This window comes from Hydra vulgaris, chromosome 02 (assembly GCF_038396675.1).
Source record: "Hydra vulgaris chromosome 02, alternate assembly HydraT2T_AEP".
NCBI lineage: Eukaryota > Metazoa > Cnidaria > Hydrozoa > Anthoathecata > Hydridae > Hydra > Hydra vulgaris.
Genome location: NC_088921.1, coordinates 57,744,493 through 57,758,250, shown reverse-complemented (window position 1 = coordinate 57,758,250; position 13,758 = coordinate 57,744,493).

Here is a 13,758-nt window from a genome sequence, read left to right as displayed (position 1 = left end):
CAAGTATGAGTATGATTATTGCAGTTTGGTACTACTAGTCTAGTAATGATGTGCCAGTACACTATTAATAAGTAGTAGTCTACTTACTACTAAGCCTACTAGATCTAGTACGTGTACTACTACTGTTAGTGAACAGTTATAATTGTAATAACAGAACTAGACTCTACTCCTCTAGTCTACTCTGACTCTACTAAAGTACTATCTAGCCTCCTCACTAGACTAGGTCTAGGGAACTAGAACGGCTAGATTATGTTGTAGGGCATATAATTTAATATTGTGATAATTGTTAATCAATTTATTATAATAATATTCTTCAACATACCTTCTTCAAAATCATCCTCTTCATCAAGGAGCTTTAATACTTCTTGAGCATTGCGAAAAAATTTAATGTTTTTTTTGGTGGCCATCTTGTTTTGTAATATGTCCGGCAAAAACGAAACAAACCAAATAGTCCAAAAACGAAACAAACCAAATAATAATAAAATTAGGTCATATTTTGATGACCAAACACATATATTTTTTTGATTTTCTTTCAAATAAGGATTAATTCAATGAAGTAAAGTATTTTCATATGAGATATTATTATAAATTTATGCAAAGTTGTAATTATTTGCAGTAATAACTCATTTTGTCTTATTACGAAAAAGATTGAGTATACTGTATTAAAGTAATTCTAATTCCATCAATGATATAAAAAAGAAATAGCTACAAAATAAAAGTGAAAGTACATTTATGCAAAACAATAATTAGTTGTCAGGGAACAAATGTTGTATGTCCAATAGTACATTAGTGCTCTGTTGATTTTTGCTAAAATCAAGATATTACACTTGTGTTTTGTGTTATATCTAATGATGGATATCACTTGTGGACATATTACAAATGTCCTCTACAAGCTTATGTTACTGCCAATAAGAATATAGTAAAACATTGATTTCATAAAAATGTGGACATACTACGTTTGTGCTCTATACAGTCGACATGTTTATTTTACAACTACAAATTATTTACAAGATACCAATCACAGATTGGCGGTAATGGTATACAAATATAAGTATCATAAATATAAAGTTCGAAATATATGAAGTAAATAATTTCCTATACTCAAACCATTTCCTCTACTCAAAGCAGGAGATTTAGCTTTCTGCCGACTAATATACATTTCCCGGTTACTATACCAGAATGCAAGCAGACTCGCGATATTTTTTGATATTCCTTAATCTAATAAAAAACTGAACAAAAGCCAGAATCTATAAACGATATAAACACATAATTACTTCTAGATGTATTAATAGCTTTCTTTAAATAACTTGTGCTTAAAGTTGTAGAATGCTTCTGTTTAAAACCATGCTGATAATCATCTAAATTGTCGGGTATACTTGTTTTTTGAAACAAAACATTTTCAAATATTTTTGATATAGCTGGGGATAGTAAAAACGTCCTAGAATTGTTCACACCAGTAGGGTTGGCTAAAAGTTTAAGGCTGGTCAAACCTTTGTTTTACATTTTTTCTGCCGACCTGATGCCGACCTCACACAGATTAAGGTCGGTAAATTATCATCGACCCTATTTTTCCTAACTCCAAGAGCTGATACACACACACAAACATATATGTATATATATATATATATATATATATATATATATATATATATATATATATATATATATATATATATATATATATATATATATCTTCGTATAGTGTTTGCGAGAAGTTATTATTTAACGTTGGTAGATTGCGTTTTTTTAAATTAATTGTTTTTAGACGAGTAGTCAAATTTATATCAAGGTTATTAATTTTAATGTAGATAGGAAAGTGGTCACTTATGTCTGTTTTAAATATTCCTGTTTCAAATGACGTTTCTAAAAAGTGTTTTAAAAGGATGTTGTCAATCGCTGAACTTTTAGTTATCCTAGTTGGTTTATTAATAAGTGGGTATATATTATATTTAAAAGGCATATCAAATAACTCTGGGAATGAGACGGAAAGTCGGAATTTCAGGTTTAACATTATTGTCAATCATATATTAAATTTAATCAACTGAAAAATGCAGTGTTGTAGGGTGTTCCATGGCTTACTATATTACACAGCCGTGTATGTTACATTTTAGAGGCCGATTCTAAGAGGCCTATTTACGCAACAAAATAATTACAGTGCAACATTAAAAAAACATGCTTAAATCGGCCTTCCACACTACCATCACCTATTGCTTTAAGAAGACTACCTAAAACTCGTATTTATCAAGAAGATGAACTTAGTTTTTTTTCTAAAAATGATAAAATAACTGAATTGAATAAGTTAAACAGTAAACATTCACCAGAAGAATTTCAATTTAAAAAACATCTCAATTGTGTTATTTATTACAATTTAATATTTGATCCTTTAACGCATTTTCCTTCTGTTCTTGAATCAATAAAAATTGATCATTGTTTATGTGTAGCATTGCAATACAAAGGAAATAATGTTCCACTTCCACCATGGTTAACTAAAGGTCATAATGGCAAGTTAACTAGTTTGAGTATGCTAGAAAATCTTGCATCATACATAAAAAACATAGCTTCTTTTAATAGAAGTATACTTCTTGAAGAAATAAACAGTAGAATATACTATAAAGCAAAGGGTCCACAATATTCTGCAGATATGATCAGACATCTTTATTATTAAGATATACATCTAAACAAGCATATAAAATTTTACTTGAATCATTTCTATTACCTTCAATTTCTTTATTAAATAAAATAAAACAAGGTGGAGTTGATGCAATGGTATTCTGTACAAAGAAGTTGTTGCATTAATGATTGTTAGTTTAAAGAAATCTATTCCTTATGTTATAAAAGCAGTACCCGAAGTTACCATTAGTGGTAAATGACTTTCAGAGCAAATATCAGATTCTATTAGGTCTCTTTCTTTATCTGGTTTTAAAATTCGAGGAGTTGTTACTGACAATCATCAAGCAAATGTAAATGCATTTAGTTTTCGATTTTCGATGAAACGACAGTTGCAAGTTTTAAAAATTATTTTCCAGAACGAAATGACATTTATGGTTTTTTAGGCATTTTTCAAAAATGGTGGACTGTTTTAAATTCAAAACAACAATTTAGTCCTAATAAACTAGGTAATGCAATTATTTTTGATGATGGTAAAACCACATTTTTTAGGCAACTTGGATTGAACTTTGGCAGAAATCTCCATTTTTTACTTTATCAAAACAAACATCATCAGCTCTTATCACAACTCTGCGCTCTCAAGCAATGCTTATAGACGAGCTTATCGACAAAGGATATTTTTATATGCTTACTTCACGACTTCAAAGTGACCCTATAGAGCGTAGATTTTCTCAATATCGACAGATGAGTGGTGGGAGATTTCTAGTAAGTTTACTAGAAGTTCAACATTCAGAAATTATTTTAGCATGTTGGACTTTAATTAAGGAGAATGTAAATTTTTGGGATGAAGATTTAAAGAACATTTATGATAACCTAATTAATGATGAATTACTAATAACATTAGATTTAAACTCAAATGAGATATCAGAATTAATTCTCTCACCTGAAACAGAAGAAGTTGCAACAACAATTGCTGGTTACATAGCAAAGAAGTTAATAAAAAGAAGAAAATGTAGCAATTGCAAGTCTATGCTTGCTACAGATGCAAGCGATATAAATATATGTCCATATCTACAAATACTTTCACGAGGTGGTCTTACTGCACCTTCACTTTTACTTAAGGATTTCGCATGTGGATGTTTTGCAGTCTTAGATAATCTTTCAAATTTAATAACTAAACAAGGTGCTAATGTCAAAGATGTATCAAGCTTTGTTTTATCAAAATACTTTCCAACAGTTTGTTTTACTTGCGATTTACACAAAAAATGGGGATTTAAATTTGCTTCTAAAATTATAAATAATGTTTTTTTTAACAATAAACAGAAGATAATCAATGCCACTGTACGAAAAGATGCTGTTGTAAGTTTTAAAAGTAGACAGAGAAAAAAATAATATTCAAAAAAACAAAAAAACAAATAGATAATAACATAAAAAATTATAATTAAAAAAAAACACAAATTTTCACTTTTTTTTTTGTAAATTCCCAGTGCTGTCAATTTAAAAGTGTAATGTACAAATATATAAAAATATGTATTATAGATACAAAAATATATATATAATATACATAGATATATACGTTTATAAATACATAAATCGCTAGTATGAAAGCACAAAATACCAGTTTTTCGTGAATACTTTTTTTTCATATTTCTACTCGTAATATTATATTTATACTATCTATTTAGTCTAGATGAGATATAATTATATGTTGTCGCTATAGTTGCGCAGCCATCTTTTTTTATCATAGGCCTCTTAGAATTGGCCTCTAAAATACAATAAAACATACACGGCCGTGTAATATAGTAGGCCAACATTGGCCTAAGTTCATTATTGGTATAAGTTTGTTGACATCGGCATTACAAAAGTTACGGAACACCATTTGGTGTTCCGTAACTTTTGTAATGCCGATGTCAACAAACTTATACCAATGATGAGCATTAAAATTAATTTCCAGAATTTTCTTCAAATTTACTTTCGAACTTTCGTTGTTTACGCTATAAATATAAACCGAAGCTAATTACGACTTTGAATGTATCATTTGTTTTTCAAAACTTTCTTTAGTTAACTATATAAAAATACTTTTGCCTTAGAGGCAGTAGGATTTGAAAACCAAAATTTTGTACCTTGTTATCATGATCTTTTAGCATGGCGTAAAGAATATTTACTGGCTTTAGGAAAAATGCATTGTTTTTAATGTTTTTTTTAACAATAAGCTTAATATCATTAAACGGGAGATTATTTATTCTAATAATAGTAGAAAAATAAGGCGCTGGGATTAGTGATATTTTGAAGATTTTTTTTATTTCGAACCACGCTGAAGCGTAAACCTAAAGTCTGTTAGTATTTCTTCTGAAATATATTCATTTAAAGTTGGGTTTTCATTTCATTCAAACAAAACTTGATTTCTATTCTGAATATTTTCAGCACATCTTTTGCCAAGTGGGCCACTGACGCTTCTTGGCCCAGTTGTGTCACTATCAAGTTTTATAAAAAGAGTTCGTTACGAAAGTTCATTTTGATGTAAGGCGCATCCGATTAGATATAGTTTTATTTTTAAAAACTCTCTAGTATTACCAATAAGCCACTTATTGGTAGTACTAGAAGTTCAGTATTGGTAGCAGTATTATCAAGAAGAACAGGTTGTATACTTTCCAAACTGTTATGTTTTTGTAAAACACTGAAGGTTTCGGTAGCAAGAACTAAGCATATAGCAACAGAAACAGGAATCGTCCTATGAGTCAAATAATCTCCACTCGATTTTTCATCTTCATAAGTAAACGTGAGGTTATGTTCAGATTCAATGCATTTTTTTAGTACTTCTACTTGAGTTTCTTATTTTAATTGTTTTAGTTATTTAATCGAACCATCAACCTTAAGACAAATGTTTTTTTTATTCTGAGTCCACATTTTCACTAACAACTTTTACTTTTGACTTGACCCTAATTTGCATTTGTCATTCAAAATATTTTTTACACTAATGTCATTTTTCAGGAGATATTTAATGTCATGTAGCAAAATATTAGCAAAGGCTGTACTTACGTTTGACGAAAACACTTTTTTGACTAGTTTGATTGCAAATCTTGGAACTTTAACCATGTTGTACTTTCCAATAGGATTATTTATTGGTTGCCATTCACCTTCATCCTAAAAAAAGCTGATAAAATAAAATGCTTTCTGTTTCATCAACTACAAATGTTTTATGTATTAGAAAAATATTTACCTCCGTATTGGATAAACCACTTATATCTTTAATTAAGTGTACGTAAGGTATGAGGGATTCATCTTCATCAACTAGCTTATGAGATATTTTTTGACAGACAATCTATTAATGGAAAAAAGTTGATATTCACCATTTGAATCGATTTTTTTCTTCTGATCACGAAGATGAGCTCTGTCTTCAAGAGGTACTTTATTACTTCGAGAGCGAAGGGACAATATATTCTTCAATGCAATTTTCTTTATTACATGAAACTTTTCTATCACTACAGGGAAACACATCTAATAAACAGGAACAAGCAGAAATATCAAAAAGTTTGTCCAAGTTTGCATCAAGATTTCTTTTAGCGCTTGCTTTTTCGCGCTTGCTATTATTTTCCTTAAGAGAAGATCTTTAACTTTCCTATTAATAGATTTGTCAGTTGTAAGAGGTAAACTTGGGTTTACAGTAGCCCAAATTGATTTTATGTTATTGCAAATTTGCTGAGTCACTAATACAATATCTGCATTTTAATTTATAAGGATAAGGTAATAATAGTTCTGAACAGCCTGTCTAAAAGTGCTTGAATATGTCATTAATAATTCACATGAACGCCACTACAATATATTTTTTCAATTTTTATTCGTGTAATTGTAGCTTTAACTTTCGACATTTTTGTAGACTAATGATATATGTAAACTGTATTAAAGAATAACACATAGAGTCATGAGCCACGGCGTGACTTTTATATGGGGACCAAAGTACCAAAAAACCCTAAAACATCAAAACTTACTATTGAAAACCTGCATAGTAAAAAAAAATTCCTTTTAAAAAAAATCTGGGGGTTATGTCTCCTCAGGAATTGAGTAGAACCATTAGTTTCTTCGACTGAATTAAGTAAAACCATTAGTTCTGAAAAGTTTTATATTTTTATCTACTTCAGAAGTTGCAATACAAAACTTATGTTATATTAAACAGGTAAAAACATTACTCTAATTATAATAATCATAATAATATTTACCTTTGATATTAAAAATTTTCTTTTAATTGCAATTTAAATTTTGAACCAACTTTAAAATACTTTATATTCAATTTTAAAAACAAAAGGCCGGCGTCTGTTGCAGGAAAAGCTTTCAAAAAAAGACGTTCGTTGTACACATTTAGTAACTAAATTTCGAGAAAGTTTTCTTGAAGATCCTACGCCCAAATAATTAATAATTCTGACTTCAAACTTCAAATTTAGTTTGTATATTCTTTAGTTAACTACCAAAAGTATCTTAAAATTTGAATGCTTTTTGATATAGGTAACCTTTTTATTTTTGATTTGTTTTCTTAGAAGACTTACCATTTGCCATTTTTATGCAATGTTTTCAAAGAAGACTGTAATTAAAGTAGAAGTATTATTATTAAAAACAAAAAGCTTTAAAAGCTTTAAAAGCTTTGAAAGTACAGAAGTACCAAATTTTCTATACATACTACTGCCGCTAATGTTTATCTTGCAGTTCAAAATCGAAAAATATTAAATAACAAATGATTTTTATTACAAGTTTTTGATCTAAGGTGCTATCATTATCAGACTCATACGATTCATCTGATTGGTTGCCATCATCCATTTCTTGATGGTTATCACCATGATTTACATTTACAAAGATCTAGGCAAACTGCACAAGCTTTATTACAAGAACTTCTAGTGAAACAATCGCGGCAATAATAGTGAACATGTCAAGCGCCGAATCTGGTGCAGCAAGCAATTCTATCTAAGATATTGCAATTAAACCTTGATCATTAAACCAACCATTCCTAAAAGGACTTGGTGGGTTATTCACTGCTACATGTGATCGTTTTCTGATGAAAGCTTCATAATTAGACCTATTAATGTGTAGAACAAGCGACTCTTTATTTCGTTGTAACGCTTTCATGCTGAATTTACCAGACTTAAATATGTAACGAGCGGAATTAACTGATTCTTCTTGTTTAGACCCGTATAAGTCTCAGACATACGTTTTCAATATACTTACTAGTTCATCAGGTGGTGGTACTGAGTCACATAAAGTTTTAAAATCATCTAAGTACTTTGCTTTCTTCCGTAGGCACACCGTAGCGGAAATAATTTATTTAAAAAAAAATGTCCACCAGAAACGGTTTGCAATTTTGAAACCACAATACTTTGAACAAGATTAAACGGACAAGTCATGGATTTTTTGTGTTCAAGATAGGTAACTTGTAGAGATTTTTTTTTGTAGTTTCTTAAAATTAATCGAACTTCATTCCTCACAAGAGACTCTTTGCTAAATTGAATGCATATGGTATTAATGGGTTGTTTTTAAAATGGATGGAAGCTTTTCTAAATAATAGAAGACAAATAATAGTTCTGGGAGAAGTTATTTCTGAATGGGTTAAAATTTTTCAGTGGCGTGCCACAAGGCTCTGTTATTGCATCCTTAATGTTTATTATATACATCAATGATCTGCCAAGTAAATTAAGGAGTAAGTAAAATATATATATATATATATATATATATATATATATTATATATATATATATATATATATATATATATATTTAAAAATAACACGATGTTTTTTATTCTTGACATGTTTCGTAAAATTTTATTTACATTTTCAAAAGATTATTTTACAATAATAAAAAACTCTGAAATATATATTAAAAAATAGAAGTCTTTACAGAGAAATATTAACGGACAAAAAATTATACATAATAAACCAATATATTTATTACAAAATAATTCGGTAAATAACCAATAAAAATAACCAACTGTCAAAAAAAATATATATATATATATATATAAATAAACTGTCAGTAAAATTAAGTAGATAAGTTTATAGTATAATGTAAAGCTTGTTTATTAAGTGAAGGACTTTCCCATTTAATGTGGAGGGCTTCTTTTATCTTTAATTTGTGTTTGTTTGGGGCATTATCCAAAATCTCAAAAGAATCACTGTTAGCCAAATTTTTGAAATTAAGAGATAAATTTAAGTGTTTAAATATATGAGATTGTTTATCACTTTTAAGGTGCTCATTTATTCTAGTTGCCTAGTGTCTGGAGGTTTCTCCAATATAACTGGCATTACAGCCAGCGCAAGAAAATTTATAGACAACATGAGATTTAAGCAGTTTAGGAAGTGACTCTTTTAAGCAAAAACAATCTTGTATTTTATTAGTAGTGAAAATTTAATTTTATTAGAATATCGTTGCAATATTTATGAACAATTTTTGAAATTTTCCTCTTAGTGTAATTAGAGTACATTCCAATGTATGGAAGCCTAAAATATCTTATATTTAAGCTATTAACAATGTTAGACACTGATGGGTTCATTTTCTTATCAATATAGGATTTAATTTCAACGTCAATAATTTTTTGTGGAAATTTATTATTTTGTAAAATTAATGATAGATTCTTAATATCTTTATCAAAACCAAACCAAGAATTATTAATTTTAAATGTACGATCAATCAAACACCGAACAAGTCCAAATTCGTAGCAAGAGGGAATAAAACTAAAAAAATTTTGTAAAAGACCTGTATACGTTTTTTTGTGATAAACTGAAGTCGTAAACGAGTTGGATTTTTTAATAAATACATCTAAAAAAGCAATCTGGTTATCTTGTTCTTTTTCCATAGTAAATTTCAGATTTTTATGTTGTTTATTGAGGTGTTTGAAAAATTCTTGAGCTTCATATTCAGAATTAAAAATAGCAATTATGTCATCGAAATACCGTTTATAAAAAAATGGTGCTGTAAAAGAGCAGTTTGTTCATGATAACCGACGAAAATATTAGCTAAGATGGGCGCTAAAGGAGAACCCATAGCAACGCCAATCTGAAAATTGTCTAAGAAAACATAAAATATTAAAAAGACGGAATAATGAGAACATTGTTATTACACGACCAGACAAAGGAAATGGTATAATTGTTCTTAATAAAATTGATTATATAAATTCATTACATAATATTATAAGTAATAAAACTAAATTTAAAGAATTAAAAGAGGATCCAACTATAAAAAGAGAAATATCTTTACAAGGGTATCTTAGAAAACTTTATAAGCTTAAATGTTTTGAAAAAGACATTTACACTAAAATCTATCCTGTAGGATCTCAACCTGCAAGAATTTACGCGTTACCTAAGATGCACAAAGTTAGTAAAGATAGTTCTCTTCCAACATTTCGACCTATCATCTCAACAAGCGGAACATATAACTACAACCTTGCCAAACATCTCTCTCATTTATTGTCTCCATATATACCTAAAAAATTTTGCACTTTAGACTCATTTTCTTTTGTTGAAGAATTAAAACAAATTAATGTAACTAATAAATTTATTGTTTCATATGATGTTGAAAGTTTGTTCACGAATATTCCTCTTAAAGAAACCATCAACATTGCAACTGATTTATTTTTTGAAGATAAAACTATCTCAAAACGTTTTTCAAAAGTTCAATTTAAAAAATTACTTCAGATTTCCACATCCGGTTCACATTTTCTATTTTGCGGTAAATATTACGATCAAACAGATGGCGTTCCAATCACTTCCTAAACTGCTTAAATCTCATGTTGTCTATAAATTTTCTTGCGCTGGCTGTAATGCCAGTTATATTGGAGAAACCTCCAGACACTTGGCAACTAGAATAAATGTGCACCTTAAAAGTGATAAACAATCTCATATATTTAAACACTTAAATTTATCTCTTAATTGCAAAAATTTGGCTAACTGTGATTCTTTTGAGATTTTGGTTAATGCCCCAAACAAACACAAATCTTAATATATCTTAATATATATAAAGGGCAATGTGTGTGTGTTTGTTTGTTCTCTATAGAAATCCAAACCGCCGGACCGATCTCGATGAAATTTGGCATGGGGGTAGTCCTCGAGGGGGAGAAGGTTCTTAGCTGGGTTTTGACCCCGTACCCCGACCCCCGGGGTCAGGGGGGACCATTTTTTGGGACCATTTTTGGGACCATTTTTGTGTACAGATATCAGGTAAGTCAGTTTAAATATTGGCCCGGGCAACGCCGGGTAACTCCAGCTAGTTAAAGATAAAAGAAGCCCTCCACATTAAATGGGAAAGTCCCTCACTTAATAAACAAGCTTTACATTATACTATAAACTTATCTTTTTAATTTTACTGTCAGTTTATTTATATATATATATATATATATTTTTTTTTTTTTTTTTGACAGTTGTTTATTTTTATTGGTTATTTACCGAGTTATTTTGTAATAAATATATTGGTTTATTATGTGTAATTTTTTGTCCGTTAATATTTCTCTGTAAAGACTTCTATTTTTTAATATATATTTCAGAGTTTTTTATTATTGTAAAATAATCTTTTGAAAATGTAAATAAAATTTTACGAAACATGTCAAGACTAAAAAACATCGCGTTATTTTTAAAAATAATTACTTATTTTATGCTATTACGACGTTCAACAAATATATATATATATATATATATATATATATATATATATATATATATATATATATATATATATATATATATATATATATATATATATATATATATATATCAATTAAATAAAAGAGTTTCTTACAAAAACTCAACTAAGCTTACTTTAACTGAAACAAAACAACTAATTGAACTTTGTTTGTTTCGTTGTTATTTCTTGAGGTGGATGGATCCATGAGTTAGAGAATTCAGGCTCAATTGGATTTTTTTTAATGGTTGCTTTGGCTGAATCTTTTTTACAATACCATGAGGAAAAGGCAATAAAAATGGCAATGACAATGATTCCTTCAATTGATATTAAATCCCTTCACAGATATGTAGATGATAGCCACGCTAGGTTTTCTAACTTAAAGCAAGCGGAACAAGTCCAAACAATCCTTAATAGACAACATCCTTCTTTAAATTATACTATTGAAGTTGAAAACAAAAAAAAGATACTTAACTTTTTGGATATAACTGTTATTAATAATACACAAGGAAAGTATGAGTTAAAGATTTACAGGAAAGATGCTATGACCAATATCCAAATCAAAGCTCATTCTAATCACGATCCCAAAATTTTAAAAGAAATATTCAACGTATATACACAGAGCATACTAAATAGGGTGGAGCGATTTTCATACTTTTTTGGAAATTCGACTTTAGTAACCCGGGAGTAAGTTCAGCAGAGTAAAATATGAGCTCATGAAAAATTTCGGCTGTCCAAAATAAAAAATGGCAAGCTTAATCGACTTTGAAAAAATGCGGAAAAACGCAATTTTTCTTAGTTTTCACGTTTTTCTGCAATTTATGAAATCAACTAATAATAAATATAAAAACCAGTCAAAAGTTTATTTTTTCAAATAAATTTATTCATAATGAAATAGTCAAATAAATTAATAATAAATTATAAAAATTTTATATAATATAATGGTATATAAGCAATATACGCATTTAAAGATTTAATTTATTTTTAGCAAGTTTTTATACCTAATTTTAACGCACATCTATTAATATAAAATACAATCAAGTTTTAAACAGATAACTTAAAATTAATTATAACTAAACTGTATATACAAAGTTTACTTATGTAAGTTATTTTTAGTTTTTTAAAGTATAATTAGTGGTAATAAAAATAGTCATGGAGACCATCACCAAAATCCAAACATGTTTTTTAAGTTGCTTTTTTTGTTGTTCTTACCATTATAAACACTTAAATTCATGAATATAAGATTTCAATTGCCAAAGGGATGAGCATATGCGAAATATTTCTAAAATAAATAACTTGCAAATGTGAGTCGAACACTTTACCACTACCCTACTACTGCATTGGTCCTAAATCCTAAACACACTTTTATATTCCTCGCAATCAAAAAAGTAAAAGCAAGTACATTCATAAAAAGATGTTTTATTAACATCGAATACATAAAAAAAATTATTTATTAAAAAACCACAAAGTCGTTTTTAGTTTTAAAATATGTTGGATATTCCCTGGATTTTAGTTTGGTCAAAATATATTTATGACGAGCTTCCCTGCCATATACTTGGTGACTAGCCTCTGTAAATAATTTGACAGCGCGTTCTACGCTCTGCGCATGAGAAGGAAATTCAGGTAAGTTCGGAACTTCTTTAGTTGCAATTAGTGCATCGATTTGGCCATCCAAAAATTGAAAGTTTATGTCAACATTAGCAACATTTGTAACACGGCAATCTTTATCTTTACTTGTCCTGAGTTTTTTAATGACTAGTAACGCCTGTTCCCTTATGTTAGAACCTTCATCTCTAAGCATACAATATAAAAAGTTCTCAGGCAATAGACAACATGAATTTTTATTTAGATTTTTAAAACAAATATTCTGTATTTCCTCATCTTGCTTTTCATCTGTTCTGTCATTTTAAAGAATATACTTTTCTGTCATTTTAAAGACCTTTTGATAAGAAACCAAATGTATGTACAATAAAATTCACAAGCCTTACATGCTCTAGACATGGTGCTTCAGTACGAGTATACAAAGCCATGATTCGAATTGCTAAAGTCAACCATCTTGCATTGTTTAGTGGACCAATTTTTCTTATAAAAAATATGGGATTGACAAATCCTTTAGAAATTCCAAGACAATATTCAAATAATAGTCTTTGATTGTGACTTAAATCATTAATTACTTCAATGGGAATATTTAGTATCTCCACTGGAGTATCAATTTTTGTAAACTTCACTTGTTGGTTAAGCTTTCCAATAGGTCCTGAAAATTTATTTGGAAACTTCGAACTGCCATCAACTACTTTGAATACTTTTCGAAATGGAAGTTCATGGTGATGCAAAGTACATCCGATAAGCTGTATTTTTTCTTTCTAATTTCTTTTCTAAAGATGCAGCAATTTCAGTTTTGAAACCTGTATTGACATTTGTATTATCAAGAAGAAGGGCTTGTACTGAATTTAAACTATCATATTCTTTCAGAACATTATATGCTATTTCACTTTCA